This window comes from Dendrobium catenatum, unplaced genomic scaffold (genome assembly GCF_001605985.2).
Source record: "Dendrobium catenatum unplaced genomic scaffold, ASM160598v2 fragScaff_scaffold_410, whole genome shotgun sequence".
Classification (NCBI taxonomy): Eukaryota; Viridiplantae; Streptophyta; class Magnoliopsida; order Asparagales; family Orchidaceae; genus Dendrobium; species Dendrobium catenatum.
This window is the reverse complement of record NW_021318872.1, coordinates 529,111-545,176: the sequence shown is the minus strand read 5'-3', so window position 1 is coordinate 545,176 and position 16,066 is coordinate 529,111. Positions and strand designations below refer to the sequence as shown.

Here is a 16,066-nt window from a genome sequence, read left to right as displayed (position 1 = left end):
GTTTCATTATTGAGAAAGAATTAAGGTTAATTAATGTTTGGGGTAGCAAATTCATATCATCAGCAGGAAAGTTCACTCATATCAAATCGGTATTGCTCGCATTTCCTACATTCTATTGTACTTTTTCTTTGTTTCCTAATGGAGTGCTTATGAATTGCATATGATGTGTAGGAATTTTATTTGTAATAAGCAGGACGGGAAACGCTCGGCATTCATTATGTGAATTGGAACAATTTGTGCAAACCTTTAAGAGGGGGTTCTCGTGGCTTTCATTCTTGTGCTAGTATGGTTTGGCCTTTAAGAGCAAAATTGGCTTGGAAGGTTGTTCAGGATGAAGAATCATTGTTGTATAAATCTTTAGGATCTAAATATGGTTTTTCTGGAGGAGAGGTTGGATATAGAAGGGGGAGTTCTCCTTCATGCAAAATATTAAACAATGGAGAGAAATTTATGAAACTAGTTGTAAGATTAAAGATTGTTAATGGTTACTCTATTGATGTTTATAATGATATATGGATCTTGGATAAAAGTTTGAATAAATGGCCAACTTTTGTGGCTATTTTTGGACATGAAAATTTAACAATGGATAAGCTCATTTGGGGTGGTAAATGGAATGTAGATGAGTTAAACGTATTCTTTTGAGAAGACCTAATTTCCGTAATTTGTAAAATTAAGATTTAGCTGGATCAGGAAAATGATTTTTTAGAGCTTATTCATCAAAAATCTAGTATTTCTATCTCAGCTCTTGCTTACAAGGCTTTGGTTCAGGAACAACCTTGTTGTTCTTATTGAGAATGCTTTAAAAAAGCTAAACTTAGGGCTCATGTAGAAGTATTTTGGTGACATAATTTTAACAATGCTATTCCTACATTCCAATTTTTGTTTCCTAGAAGAATTCAAGAGGATTTTGATTGTCCAAGGGGTTGCAATGTTAAGGAAGATCTTGATCATGTCACAGTGAAGTGTGGGATGTTTATAGAGGTTTACATTATTTTAATAAATGGAGATTTGGCTTTCCTAACTTTGAGTTGTTGCAAGATTACTTGAATTGGATGGAGCAATATAGTAAAGAATATGGTTTTCTTATTAATATTTATTGTAATTTATTATATCTCAATTGGCAGGAAAGAAACAAATTTTTACATGAAGGAAAAGAGGAAAGCACAATGGTTATTGCTACGAATTCAGTAAGTTATGCTTCTGTTCATACATGGTTGATAATATTAAATTGAACGATTGGGGTACTAATCAATCATATTTACTGTTAGATTGTTGGCACCCTCCTCCTCCCTATTGGATTAAAATTAATGTGGATGCATCTTTATTAAAATCTTATAAAGCTGAAATTGAAGGTGTAATTCAAGATAGTTAAGGGATATTTCTCTAAGCCTATTGTTATACTTGTATGCATTGGGATGTTTCTCATCTAGAGAATATGGCTATTCATTATATAAAGAACATATCAAAAGATTGGATCCTAAGTTACAAAGGGATTGTCATAAAAGGAGACATTTATAACATCATCAAAAATTTTCAAGATTTGGTCGCAACTTGATGGAGGATCTTGCTTTTTTAAAGGAATGTAATTAAGCCCTTTTTAATTGGACAAATAGAAATAGTAATAAGTTAGCGAGTATGTGTGCTAACTTTGCTCTTTTCAATAATTTACATTAGGATGATATTTCTTCTAATTAGATTCCTCCTTCATTTGTTAGTTTGTTAAGGAGGAATTTGGATATGAGGGGTGGTAAGTTGTAATAATTCTTCTTTTTTTTGTTAATGCAATTGCATTGCTTTCTCAAAAAAAAAAAAAAAAAAAACATCTTTTAATGATATCCTTCTATTCCCAACATAATTGATTTATTCAAAACATAAAGGGTAATGTTGTGGTGCTGTATGATACGGTGCTACAATGTTTACACATCTAGGTTCACCATCAAAATTATGGTAATTATTAAACATATTTGGTTAAACCCAGACTTCAAAAGTAGCTAATTAATTTCTTTGAAATAATAGCAACTTGAAAAGTAAGAACTGATAATGCATTTGATTAATAAACTTCTTCTAATCTCTTGGGACTCACCCTATTAACAAGCTAAAAAAATTTATTAGTAGCCATTTTCTTTATTAATTTATGAGCATAATTCAATGGCTATGACATTTGTATCCTACATCTACAACAACTATGGTCCTACTAATCCATTATAAAATGTTTGAATAACCAACCAACAAATGAAAACATCGTGAGGGCATTTCCTAAGCATATCCATAAATATCTCCCAACTTTCATAAATAGTTCTCCTTCATCTAGAAAAAAAAGTGATATAATTTCTAAGTATAGCAAATTTTCAAAGTGGAAAATAATTTTCTAGAACTTTGTATGCCAACTCATTCCAAGTGGTTATAGAGCTTGGGGAAAAGAATTTAATAATATTTTAGCTTTATCCCTTATAGAAAAAGGGAACAGTCAAAATCTAATGTCAACATCACTAACACTATTATACTTAAAAGTTGCATACATTTCTAAGAAACTAGCTAAATTTAAGCTAGGATCATCAATAGGAGTTCACCTAAATTTATAATTTTGAAATGTTTGGATAATAGCCAATTTAAATTATGAATTATTAACAAGAATACTAGGTCTAGTAATTATTTGATGGATTCATTCTACTACATAATTAGCACATTCCTTAAGTGGTCTAGCATGATCTTAATCTGAAACTATGTTAGATTTGGTTAAAAAAATTATTTTCAAATTTTTGTAGTGGATCTTTTTATCTCTGGATTAAATAATAAGGCCTCCTTACGAGATCGACCAAGTATACAATATGATATAACTATAAATTAGAAACTAAAAAAATATAATGTAGTTTTTTGGATTTTAAATTTTTTTTAATAAATAGAATAAATATGTGGTTTATAAGTCAGTATAAATAAGCACTTGTTTTAACAATATAGTAAATTTAAATAAACAAGTTACATCCCTAACAACGATGTCAAAAACTTCTTTGGAGCATACAATATGATAAGTTAATGGTGACCTAATGTAAAACTAACTAAATTGAAGCATGCCTTAGTTTTCTTTGATATAAATTTTATAACAGCCCAAAAATTTATGCAAGTATACAAGCCAAATCAAGTAAAAAAGTGATCGAGGAGAGCGTTAAAAACCATGAGGAACTAATATACTAAACTTTAACAAAACTATTATAACTTACTCCAATTGCATTAATTTTTCCTATTAAAATAAAAAAATAGATTATTGAATTCCTACCATTGAATCAAAATAAGTAAAATTAGTTGATGTAATTTTTATAGAATATTTTGGATTTATGGTTTTAAATAATATATCTTTCCTAATAAAACTCTTAACTCTAGATATAGATTAGTGCATGTGCATCCCAAGATCTCCATCGAGCTTACAATGATAAAAATAAAGATTATCAATGTTCTTACAATTTTGCTATCTCTATATAACCTAAAATACTAAAACATTATATGTCTGAAAATTCCAATATTCTATTTTAATATTCCTAATTATTCTTTCAATCTTCCATCAAGGTTATACATCACACTAGGTTTTAACTACATATATAGCCATTATATGCATTCAATGAACAATAGTATTATTAAAATTAACAATATTTCAATTAAAGAATAAGTCTATATCAGTACTTAATATACTCTTTATATCATCAGCAAAAAAGAGTAAATCTAGCTACATATGAAAGAATTAACAAACAAACTCATCGCCATTTAATTCTTAGCAGAATAAAGTACAAAAGAAGTAGTAAGAATTTTTTAACCATGATGCATCAATTTATCTTCTCAATATTCCTTCATCCTCTGCATATAAAGTTTTTAATACAAGCACATGCTAAACCCTCTAGAAGATTCTATCTTGTACTTCCCTAGCCTCACCTGGGCTTTACTCTAACGGGGCACTATGGAAATACACTACAAAGTACTAATTGTTTCTACTTACGAAACTAACCTCTCAAAAAATAAAAGTAAGCACCATTTAAAGTAAGTACATGATCAAATTTGTGCACTAAGGTGTTGTACATAGTGGCACTACATTATCAAAAAAAAAATACTAGCACCTCAGCACTTTATAATTGGCTCCACTACAACACTGAGTGATATGGCATGGTCATAGCCCAAATTACTACATCTATTTGTCATGTAGGCCAAGATCTTATAAGTTATAACTAATCCTCTATGGCGACATAAAATGTGAGCACTATAGCTCTTGGAATAGCATTCTACTTTCGTGGCATTAAAAAGTTGGTGCTCCTGCATGAATTTTCTTGAGACACCCATTGCTACAATGATGATTTTAGGATAAACAGTATTGTGATTCATTATGGCATTTACATCATTGACATCATGGAGCTTTCAGATAGAGAAGGTTAGTTCCACTGTATTGAAATAAATGCTTAATTATTGATAAATTTAGAGCTAAGACATTATTCTTCTTGGCACTTTGATGCTATCTTACACTTATATTTTAAATTTTCCTACATAATTCTTATATATACACACTAAAAAAAAAATTCACTAAATTTAACATAACTAAAATACTGAGATCTTTGAAACTGAGATCTTTTCAATCTTGCTACAGTAATCTATTTTATAAATATAATGTTCAAAGTCTTTATTTTACTTTCAAATTTTTGTAATCTTATCATTGAAAATTATCATGTGATTTTCTATTCTGCTTTGTGATTCATTCTTTCCTGTTTTAGAGAGTGAGTTTTTTTTCTCTAATATCTAGAAGATATAATCACAACTAATAATATTTAAGAATTTTTGAAAGGGATCTAGCTTGCATAAAAGTTAATAAAAAAAGTGGCCAATGATGCCAAAAATAAAAGATGCGCAATGACGCCAAATTAAAAATATATATATATACACAAAGTGTATCAAAAATTAAAAGGTGCCCAAAGCGCCAATCAAATTGATAAGAGGCATAAAATGAGCCCACCAAAAGCAAGCTTCTTCTCCTTTTAAAATTTTTAAATCTTAAAAGACTTCATGTGTCACTTGATATTTTTTAAAGACTTGATTTCGTATTTCTAATTGTAACTAATTACTTTGATATATTATTCTATAAAATATTTTTCTAAAAATAAGTTTTTGAATGGATCTCGTTTTTTAAACCAATTGGCTTTCGTTATTTAGATTTTTTTGTTTTCAAAAGACTGTTTATCTTGAAGAAGACTAAGTTAGGGTTAACAGGATCATTTGTTCTAACTATTTTTAAAATTTTGGCAATATTAACTCAATGATCCTTATAAAATTTTAAAATCAATCACATTGAGACTATATCATATTCATGCTTTGAAAAATAAAATCCTTATTTTGTTTGTGTTTGTCTTTTTTGTATCATTTTTTTTTTGTTTTCATTGGATTTTTAAGTTTTTGGGCCTTCTCTGATCATCTCCATCCTCTGATTCTCAATTTTGTTTTCACATCATCCCGGCTAATACCCCTATTGGCCAGGATGATTCGATCAATTTACTCTGAATACCTCCCTCTACTATCGGCCTAGATGATCTGATCATCTTCTGCTTCAATTATTTCTTATTGGCCTGGCCGATCCATTTTTCTGCCCGGACGATGTTCTCCCCTTTATGGATAATCAGCCTGACCGATCCTCATGTTTTTCCAGGACGACACGCGAGGATTTATATTTAAAATCTTTAAAATTGATCGAGATGATCCATTTTGAATAATCGGCCTAAACGATCTATCTATTCGGCCTGGCCGATACAAGTGGCACATGATTTAAATATTTTAAATTCGGTCGGTATGATCCATTAGTGGACATCGTCCTAGACGATCCATCGAATCAGCATGGACAATCTACTTTTTCAACGGTCGTCCGGCTTGACTCCTCGAGATGATCGCCTGTGTCTAATCGTCCTGGGAGATATCTGATCGGCTCCGATGATCGGACCACCTTTTTGACCAATCGTCCTGTATACAATTATTGAACTAAATCGGCCTGGACGATTCTATGATCTGCCTAGCTGATCTGGCTGATTCTATATAAATCGAGCCCTTCCAACTGTTTTCTTCACACCAAATTATTCTCTTTGCTTCCTGATCTCTGTTTTCTTGCTATTTCGTTGAAATGGCTGGAGGAAAGTGCTCTCGTCACCCATCCAGAAGTTCCTCGAGGGCCACTCTAGACCCTCATTTCCTGGAGGAGGATGATCAAGCCACCTACCAGCGCTATAAGGAGGCTGGAATCATAGTCTCTTGGACAATCAATCAAAATTTTTTCTCTTATTTGATATTAGACTTTTTGCCGATACCTCCTTGTGCTTTCTTCTGACTCTTACTGTCCCATTCAATTCTGAATTGCTCTATGAGTTCTTTGCAAGTCTTTGCTTAATTTTGCTTTTACCTCTATTGCCTCATATGTGAATCGACGCCCTATCAATATCACATATCAAGATTGTGCAGAGATTTTGCAGCTTTCCACCACAGGGGATAAACTTCACACCCTGTGCTCTGATCCTGATTTTGGCTAGGCTACGGCCAATCATTTTCTTCGTAATTCTAATGCTAATTTTCACATGGGTGAGACTAGCACCTTACTCAAGGATGCTAAGACTATCCAACACGTCCTTCGCACTTTGATAATTCCTAAGGATGGTGATTGTGTTCACATCACTCCCCTTCTTTCCCTCACCACCTTTTACATTTTAACAAATCATGAATTCAATGCTATTGACTTGATCCTTCACTAGATCGACCATCTGACTACTATTCAGGATCCAGGTCATAGGAGGAAACCTAATCTAGCCCTAGGGCATATCATTTCTTATGTCTTAGAATCCAAATATAACCTCCAATATCCTGCTCCACCAAACCTTCAACCTGCCTTCTACTCGAACATTTCCTTTCAAACTCTTCATAGTACTCATCTCCACCCAGGGGACACGGAAGCTCAGGGCAGGGGACGATGAGGCTCCTGTACCTACTCCTGCACCTATATTTGCACCTTTTTTGCTCCGCCAGCACTCTCAGCTGGACCAGTTGGTGGAGCGCTTTGACCAGTTGGAGGCCCGATTCTACACTTACGTTGCTTTACAGGAGCAGCAACATGTTGTGGACATAACCCACTACGAGCAACACCGCGCGGAGGACTTAGACCATATTGATGCCTACGTTGCTCACCAACAGCAGCAGCACGACCAGGACATAGCCTGGTTTGGTGCCCAATTTGCTACACTATCGAGCTACTTTCAGCAGGCACCTCCACCACCACCTCCTCCTTCAGATGATCAGGGGCCATCATTTTTCTAGTTTTTCTTTTAGTTTGTTTCCGCTTTTGTTTTGATTAGTTTCTATTTTTTCTTCTGCCGTTTATTTTCTATATTGTTTTTTTTTCTCCTCCTTTTTGAGTTGTCAAAAGGGGGAGTAATATATTTGTACTTGTACTGTTCTGTTCTGATATTTGATGTTTTCTATATTTTGTTCTGATATTTTATGTTTTCTATGTTTGCACTGCTTCCAGTACACTATTGTCTTAACTACTTAGAATTATTTCTTCTATGTTTGTCATCATCAAAAAGGGAGAGATTATCACAAATCTATTTTCATCTATTATTATTTTGATGATAACAAACACTCTTATTTTGTTATGACTGTCTTGCCTACTAACATTTCATATCCACAAGACCAGAAGGAAATTGGAACCAGCTCAAGATTAGGTGGACTAAGTCTGAGTCACTGTATACTTTTTTCTTTTCTTAAGTCTATTATAAAAGATGTGTCTCCTAATGCTAAGTAACCCTACACACACACACCTTGGAAGAATTTCTAACTATTTCATAGAGTTTACTATTTTTGGTAAAATTAGCCGGGCCGATATTTATTGGTCTGGACGATTGGTTCAAAAATAGAAACCCTAATCAGGGCATCATGGTTAAGGCATCTGTCATTAAGTAGATCAGCCTGGACGATATTGTATCGGCCGGGACGATAGGCTCAAATCAGAAAGAATCATCCGCCATGATCTATTTAGGTATTCTTTATTTTAGGACATCATCTAGGACGATATCTTATCGACATGGACGATGCAGCACGATTATGCCTAAATTAATATGGTAATTAAGGAAAGTAATTAAGGTTGATCGCACGATCACATCGGCCAGGATGATGGCATGGATGATTGACATCGGCCTACTTCTATTCAGGGTGATGTTCAGGATGATTTTCCTCAGATTTGAACTAATCGGCTAGGACGATATTCTATCGTCCTGGACGATGTGACCAAAATTACTCTAATAGTCCCAAATCGATCGGGCTGATTGAGTGAAATTTACGCTGATCAGCCAGGCCGATACCCCTATCGGCTTGGTCGATAAAGTTGGTTTGTATAAAATAAGAGCTATTCTGAAACTTTTCTATTTAAGATCTCTTGTTCAACCTTAAAATAGATCTTTTGCTGCTATCTTGACCTGAGAAAGCCTAGAGGAGAGGGAGAGAGAGGGAGAGAGAGAGAGAGAAAATTTTGTGAGGGGGAGCTTGTGAGGGAGTTTTACAAGGGTTGCTCCAAGCATTATTCCACTTATTCATCTTTCACTAGAGTCTCTTATCCTTGGAGGGTTAAGAGAGGTCTTCTTCAGCAATCGATCAAGGCTCTCTGCCTGCTTTAGGAGGAAGCAAAAGGAGTTAGGTTCTCTGCCTGCTTCAGGAGGAAGCAAAAAGAGTTGGGTTCTCTGCCTCGCCGGGGTCGGCGGAAAGGAATTTTTGTGAGGGCTTCTCTGCCTTACTGTGGGAGTAAAAGGAGAGTCACTGTGTTTAGTACAATACCCGGAGGGCTCCTCCGGGGAGGGGACGTAGGTCGAATTTATCGAACCACTATATATGTCCTTTTACTACTGCTTTCCGCATTTATTCTTTCGCACTTTGATTTTCATTGTGGTGATTTTGGTTTGACTTTTTGTGATTTTGTTTTGATCTAAATAATTTTTAAAATACCAATTCACCCCCCCCCCCCCCCCCCCCCCCCCCCCCTCTTAGTTAGCCTTGGACTAATTCATAAGAGTTTAACACCCCTAACGAACTTTCAGATGCCTCAAGAGAAACTTACCCACAATAGTAAAGGCAAAAGGAGCGGCATGTTGAGAAATCACATTATCGTCAAACATCAATGCAGACAAACCATTAAAAGAAGTATGAACAAAATCCATCTTTGCATTAAAAGTAGAAGAACCACCCGCAAGCACATCCTTAAATGAGCTAGATTTACCATCAACCTTCAACGGTGGGATCGATGACGACCGAGTCATGGTCTCCCAAAATCCCACAGGAGAATGAAAAAAAAACAAGATAAAACGCGAAAACAAACGAGCAAACAAAAGATGAGGTGAAAACTAGAGAAAAAAGCTACAATAAATGCTCCACAATGAACCTTAAAGGAGCCCTAAAATCGCATCAGAGTCGCCATAGAAGGGAGACGTTGCGTGGCTTTTTTGAATGAATGAATGTATAAGTTAAGCTTCCAAATATGCTTCAAGCCTTTAATGTGGGCACATTAGGGTTTAAGTTTTATCGATTTTTGTGTTGTTGGATTTGTCTTGTGAGATATTTAGTTTGATTATAAATTTGTCTAAACTGGAATTCAGTCGTTCCGATGTTTCCAACTTAAAAACATCTAGAGATACGTGTTTGATCAAGCCAAATTTGGCGTTGTATCATAACTAATGAATGCCTCTTGATCGGATTTCATTCATCTATCTGACATTTATAGCTTAAAATGGAGTATATTAATAAAGTTTTTAGAATAATAAATTATCAAAATAAAATAATAACATTAATTTCATTAATATCTTAATGCCAAAACATTAAAAATTGGCCTAACTAAACTATGGGAAATTAATTCTTGCAAATTATTACGGATACTTTTACATTGGGTGGAAAGGTGAAAGTCAGGTAATAGATCTCATATATCTGTTGTAATTAGAGCTTCAGGACGACCAAAATAAACAAGCTTAATTATACATTCCTTTCCAACGATGCATCGCCAGTTGCCTCACGTGCCTACTGAAAACGCAAATATGCTTAGATAAATGATACACGCAATAAGTTTCGCAATCAACCTTGCGTAGCTCTTTGCAATATTTTCAATTCTTCTTTTTAATTTATATATATATATATATATATGTATGTATATATATATATGTATGTATATATATATTTACAAATCGAAGAGCAGAAAAATTTTCCCTCTAACGTGCAAAATAACGTACACGCCAGTTGCCTAACGTACACGTCGATGGCGACTGCCAGAGACTTGGAAGCCTGAATTTGACGGAAACTTCTATGAATTATTTTGAGTTAAAAAAGGTTTAAGTGATCATCGTTGCGTCATTTTAGCTAATTCTTTGATTTGACCTTAAACTAACTCGGCTTTGATGACTAATACCTAAGGCTTATAATGCGCCTCCCTCACTTATTAACGCTCCCAGTTGATACATTTTTTTCTTGAAATAATTGAATAGAAATTTGCATTTTCAACGCCACTAAGAGTTGTCTGAAAAGTTGAAGCTTGTTTTCCACTTTTTTAGGGGTTTATTTCGCATAATTGCAGTTCCATGTCAGATATAAAATGTAAGAGTAATAAATAAATAATTATATTAGGACGCTAAATAGTAATCTGTAAAAAAAATATAAAAGAAAAAAAATAGACATAATTTGAATATATATTATAAAAGATGAAAATGCAATAATAAAATAAAGAAGATAAGTTAACATTTGATAAATAGATCAAAAATAATAAATAACATTGCTAAAAATTATATAACATATATTTAACATTGATATGTCACAAAAAATTCATCTTGATCGGGCATGAATCTTAATGCAATAATAAGGTTGACGCTTCAAAAATTAAAAACGTCAAATTGAACCTCACAAATAGACTAACCCAACGTATCAAATTTGATCCAATACGATCCCAAATGAGCCCAAGTCAAAGGTCTAAAATAGATTTTGAAGCATTAGAGTTTTAATTGGACTACCAAGTAATATCCAAATAAGACATGCTTATAGTCAAATCAAGCGGCTTGATGAAGCAAATCTAACGAGCTCAAGATCACTAAATTCTGACATCATTAAGGCAGCTAAGGTTCGATTAACTCTTTATGATCAAGGGAATTAATATGGGTAATCCGATAGCACACTCAGAACATTCCATTGATCTTCTCCAAAATTACTAATTGTGTCACTCCCAAAATACTATAAATAACCCCTCATTGTTCACATGAGGGGGACGAAGAAAAAAAAATTGGGGAGCTCCCTTGTCTTCGAACACTGTTGGATCATTTACCGACAACCGGCCGTCACAAGACTTCCATCGTTCTCCAACTATTGCCATAACTATTCCTAGATGTTATCGATGCCTAATTTTCGCCCGGCCACCCACTGTCGTCAGACTCTCCATCGACACCAATCGTTGCCGGACATCTGCCACGACGCAAACATAGCCTGACTATGGTTCTTTTTTCCACCTTCGCCCAACTACATTCTTTTCCAACTTATGTTGCCAGCCAACTATGGTCTCTTCAACCAAGTTCGCCAGGCTACGATCATTCCGGCCATCGTCGCCCGACTATATTCTTTCTGACATTCATCACACACCAACTATGGTCACTCCAACCACTTTTACCCGACTAGGGTCTCTCCAACCATCGTCGTTCGACTACAATCCTTCTGACCTCCGTCATCCACCAGTTTCTATTCTTTCTACCACCGTTTCCTTCCGACTATAGTCCCTCCAACCTCCATCACCAGTCAACTATATTTACTCTAACCACCGTCACCCATCAACTACGATCCTTCTGATCTCCATCACCCACCGATTACGATCAGTTTAACCAACGTTGCGTGTTGACTTTGGTCCTGCCAAAGAAACGACTATACCAATATTGATTTTTCTAACTCCCATCATATAATTATTTTTATATTATATATATTTGGTACATCAAGTTAAGGACTTACCCCCAATGAAAGGCCTCATTTGTAATTAACTGCAATATATTTGTGGATTCAATCAAACCGGGCAAGACCCCTGTGGTTTTTCTCCCTTTTCAGGTGTTTCCACATAAAAACTCTTGTGTCTCTTATTAAAGTGCCACCCCTACTCATTTATTTGTTTGTGCGATGGATCTTAGTGTAAGGTTACAAAGCTAAACTTTGTATTTCTCTACCGCAGCGAATATTCCACATCAAAACAAGTATCATACGAAACCGTTGATAAAAGCAAATTGTGAATAAAATTTATGAAATCATCTTAAAATGTAAGGATGAATTAATATTGAATGTTGGGATAACTCGAGTACCTATCCATTTAATCATGATTTTAAAAAGAAGCACGAATTTTGCAGCAATTTATTCAAAAAAATGGTCAAGTTATTCTTCAAAATCAAATTAAAGGATAAATATTCCCCCTCCCCTCCATCATTTAATCACGATTTTAGCAATAACCATGAATTTTGCCGCAATTTATTCAAAAGGATGCCACCCACTGTCGTCAGACTCTCCTTCGACACAAATCGATCCCAGACATCTTCCTAGACATGAACATTGCCTGACTATGGTCGTTTTGCTCACCTTCGCCTGACTACGACCTTTTCAACTTCCGTCGCCTTCCAACTATGGTCTCTCTAACCAGGTTTGCTAGGCTATGATCCTTCTGGCGATGGTCATCTGACTACATTGTTTCTAACTTTCGTCATCCCACGCCAACTATGGTCACTACGACCATAGTTACCCGACTAGGGTCTCTCCGACAATCGTCACCCCACTACAATTCATCTGACCTCATCATCCACTGGTTACGGTTATTTCTACCACTTTTTAGTGTTGACTACAGTCCCTTTGATCTCCATCACCCGCAAATTACCTTTACCCTAACCACCATTGCCCATCGACTACAATCCTTCCGATCTCCGTCACCCATCGATTACGGTCCCTTCAACGAACATTGCCTATTGACTTTGGTCCTGCTGACCAAACGAATAAACCAACATTGATTTCTTCTAATTCCTATCATTTAATTCACTTTGGTCCCCTTTAATAACGTTTTTAACAATAAGCACGAATTTTGCAGCAATTTATTCAAAGGGATGCTCAAGTTCTTCTTCAAAATCAAATTAAAGGCCCCCCCCAGTGGAAAAAAAATAAAATAAATAAATGACAAATTAGCTGCAAATACCTAAGCATTCTACTGTTAAACTTTTATTTTGTGATGCGAATAAATTTGCTTAGTATATGGTTATCATCATATATTTCAATAGGTTGGCCATTAGGTTATCAGATGAATATGTGAACCTAGTTCTAAACCTTATTGTTCTTTGTCATTCTGCAGTATTTGTGTAAAATTGGCTATTTTTGAACATATGCTCCGCTCTTTAACCGTACCTTCTTCCTCAATATGGTTAGTTTTCCACTACATGGTTATTTTAATAACCCTCATATCTTCACTTGAATGCAGTAAAAAAACTTGGCCTCTGCGGCATTACTTCTTCATTTTGGTGTTACAGTTATTAACCCAATTGTTAGCGTAGCATTATTACAATCAAGGATGTGCTATCCTACGATGTGCCCCAAAATAATATGATAAATCCTGAACAGTTATATTTGACCTCACGAAAGACATTGAAGTAAAATCATACTGTCATTATGATGAGTTTGATCTTCTTATTTGACAAATTATATCCTTATATTATCAATGGTTCGCCATCCCAAGGTTTTTGTTGCATAATCTAAGCTTTGTTAGCCTTGGTAGCTCTTGATCGACCATAGTGGCCTCAAATATACTATTTTCCGTTTAGGACAATTGTCACTTGTCACAACTACACTGATCAGGTTAATTTAACTTAAAGTGATATGACCTTAAATCCTAACACATGAGGACAAAAACTTTTGTATTCATGCAGGATTAATCCTTGGCTAGAAACTTCAATACTATCAAACGTGAGGTCCTATAAATAAATGCACAGTTAGAACTTCAATACTGTTACGAATGGTCTTGTTTTTTTCTTTTTTGCAATTTAAATAAAAGCATTCTGTAACAACCAATTTAGTCGGTTGTCACACAGCTACATTGGGCGAAATTTAAAATCTTTGTACACAATTTTCATGGCATAAATTTATTGAACTTTAAAGAGTTTCATTCTGCTTTTATTTTGCTCATAATAACTCAAGGTATTTTAGAATTTGTTACAATGATCAAAGAATTGCTAGAGCTCCAATTTGGACATATATAGTATACATTCCAATGAACACTTCCATTCACTTAATTAGATTTCTTCATTTTCAGCTGAATAATTTTCAGCATGACAATCTGTGCTGTAAGCTTTGATAAGTTGTAACACTTGATTTTGTTCTGTTCATTTTTTTCTCTGAAAAATGTGTCCGGTGACAATTAAGAGGTGGCTGCCTTTACTCGTATGTAACTCTCAAATCTGGCATTGTAAACATGTTCAGTCATCATGTTCCAGAGGTGAATAAACTTCAATGGAAACATTTCTTTGTTAAACATCCTTTGCCTAATTATGAATGAACTAGGATTATACATAAACTTCTTCATTTATTTCATAAAGCTCATCTCAATGCATGATTAAGCATAGCAATATGGACATAATGATATTTTATTTCCATATAATCATGTTCAGCTTGTGAACCTATACAGCTGTGATAACTTGATAACGACATCAAAGTGCTTATTGATGATTATTCAGATAATGATTTCCTTTTTAATTTCCACTGATGTTGGGAGACAATGCTTGGCTTCTAGCCAACCTAGCATATCAAGCTGGTAGAGAACCTTTAGTTACTATCAGAAGAGAAATAATAGAATAATATTGGCTTATTCAGTTGAATTTATCCTCATATCACAATATACATCACGAATTGCTTTACTGGTCGTATTCAGCTTCACATACTTCACTTTTTGGAGATTGTTTGTGCGTTGAAAAAGTAGAATAAGGATTCGAAAATGAAAAAAGGAAGCGGTGGCATTGATTAGGCAAATAGAAATTGATTTTTATTTGTTAAACGAAATGAGCTGCTGCTACTTTCTATGGAAAAACTTTTTTGTAGCTGGCCTTGCATTTTTTATTTCGGAATTTCAAACTTAGCTCTGATTGGTTGTTCTCCAATCTAAGGAGATCCGAATCGTATGTTGACCTCAGAACAAAGAAACAAAAAAAATCTCTCACATACAAACATTGCACCTCGCAGATCCGCGAAATCTGCCCGAAATCCCGCCAAATCGCTGCACATTCGGCGACGTTCCGGGATTCCTGTTCGCAGAGCCTCGATCCTCGAATTCTCCGCGTCTATAAAACGAAAGGGTTGGCTCTTCAGTTCTCTACACACACGAAGCCGCTCCCTACCCGATCTCCTCCATCTCAAACCACAGCCCCGATCTCTCTTCCTGTGCTCGATCTCCGCAGGCCGCCGACCTCCTCTCGTTCCCCTTGCTCCGTTCGATCCAACACAGAGAGAGAGAGAGAGAGAGAGAGAGAGAGAGAGTGGGAGAGGTAGTTCTTCCTACCTGAAGCCGACGCCTCCTGCCGTAGCTTTCACTGTCGACGCCATCTCCAATCCCTTCCTCCAGCCAATGCGTCTCCATCTCACGACCAAACCCCAGATCCCGACCCCTTGTAGTCGGACGACTTCGCTCCTCCGACTTTCTCTTTGAGTCCGATCGGAAGCAACAACCAGGAGCTCACTGACCATAAATAATTAAGCATAATTATAATTAATTAATAAAATAAGATAAAGAAATAAATGCTCCTTTCACCTCAATCTTCAAGTCCTCCAACACCGACATTCCTCGCGAATGTATGAAGTCCTAAACTCAGATTCTCGACCTCGGAGTTAGCGGCGGACCGAAAAACTGCCTATACACGCCTTTATTGCGCGTGGTGGGATGGAACCACGGTCCGACGCCTACGACAAGGCGGGTAATAACCTAAACTCTATTTCGGCGTTCGTGGCGCACCTAAAAACCGCCTATACAAGCCTTTATTGCGCG

At 35.4% G+C, this 16,066-nt stretch overlaps 1 non-coding gene across 1 annotated transcript; it reads left to right on the top strand.

Moving 5' to 3' along the window:
* The first annotated feature begins 2,235 nt into the window (after nucleotides 1-2,235).
* Nucleotides 2,236-2,339, top strand: LOC114579472. Its single transcript, XR_003700472.1, has one exon. It is a non-coding gene; the product is annotated as a small nucleolar RNA R71 (small nucleolar RNA).
* Nucleotides 2,340-16,066: the final 13,727 nt, after the last annotated feature.